Consider the following 1,566-nt stretch of genomic DNA (forward strand, 5'->3'; position numbering starts at 1 on the left):
TGCCTCAGCCTCCTGAGCAGCTGGGATTACAGGTTTATACCACTATGCCCAGTGAGGTTAAAGTCTTATTCAAAAGTTTTCCTGAAAATTACATTGAAAAAAAATTGGTCTATGGATATAATGGGGAAAAATTTTTAAAAAGTTAACCACTGAACCATTATTTCCTTAACAATTTTTTAACTTTTCACCAGAAAGTGCAATTTGAAAGACATAGTAAAAGTGGCTTTATAGATTGAGGTTAATGACACATAGTTTGTATGAAAGAGCCCAGATATGAGTAAGATGCCTCAACGGGTTTAACAGTCACAATCTGAACTTTCACTGAAGACCGCGTTCCTGGGAGGCTGTCATTAAAGGGAAGCCTCAGCTTTGTGAGGCTGAGCCTCAAGTGTAAACTGCATAACAGAACTCACTGGGGGGAGCACGGTTCTCCCTGCTCTCCTTGGGAGAACCAGGAAACAGGACGGGAAGCTGCCGCAGCTGTCACCTGGGAGCCAAAGCTCCTGCGGGCTCGCACATGATTCTACTGGGCTCTCGAGACAGTAGCGAGACTCACATGCTGTTGCTGTAAGCGCGCTGAGCAGAGCTCCAGATACAGCAGTCTCCATGAGAATGTTATGAGAAGACAAGATCACAGAGCTGGGCCAGCGCGGTGGGCACGCTGGTCATCCCCGCGCTGGGGAGGCAGGGACAGGAGGATCGCGCAGGTTCGAAGCCAGCCTCAGCTACCTAGTGAGGCTCTCAGCAACTTAGTGAGACCTTGTTTCCAAATAAAATATAAAAAAGAGGTCTGGGAGTGTAGCCCAGAGGTGGAAAAGCCCCTGGGTTCCACCCCAGTACCACACATACAAAAAAAAGAAAAAGAAAAAGAAAAAACAGTGGAAGCAAGTTCACCAAGAAGGAAGGAGGTGAAGGTCCACCGCTGCCGACGGTCGCACGGGAGTTCTGCTTCCACCGATGGAGTATTCCTTTTGAATCATACTATTTAACATGAGATGCTCCGGTTTGTTTCTTTTAGGTTTTCAAGTCTTCTGGTGCTGAGTGCAGTGGTGACGAGCTACCCGCTATGCATCCCCACCTCTACCACTGCTAGTCCCCACGGCAGGGGGTCACATGCATGGAGTGTCTGGAAGAAATAGCAACTGGGTGGTAATAGCCCTTCTGCACTTCTTGGTATTTTCAAAATATAATCAATATCTCAAAATCAAAGTAAGTTTCGCTGCCTGAAATTTTGTCTTTTTTTTCTTCATTTTATTTTCATGGGAGGAAGAATAAATAAAAAAGCCAAAAAAAACACAACCCAAAACAAAAAATGAAACCCGTGCCAAAAATCCCCCAAACCAAAACACATAAGTTAAAGCCAAAAATAAATATTCTTCTGCACAGAGCGGGAGGTGCTGTGCCAGGAGGCATCTTGAGGGTGGAGCTCCGTCATCTGATTTGCATTCCTGTATATGAGGCACCAGCAAAGGGTAAAATTTGTTCTAATGTTTTCTCAAGCTGTACAAAGCTTCAAAGTCAAAGCTCTCCTGAATAGAGATGCACACAGGACTGTCTTCTACGTGT

Source organism: Muscardinus avellanarius (genome assembly GCF_963383645.1).
Source record: "Muscardinus avellanarius genome assembly, chromosome: 7".
NCBI lineage: Eukaryota > Metazoa > Chordata > Mammalia > Rodentia > Gliridae > Muscardinus > Muscardinus avellanarius.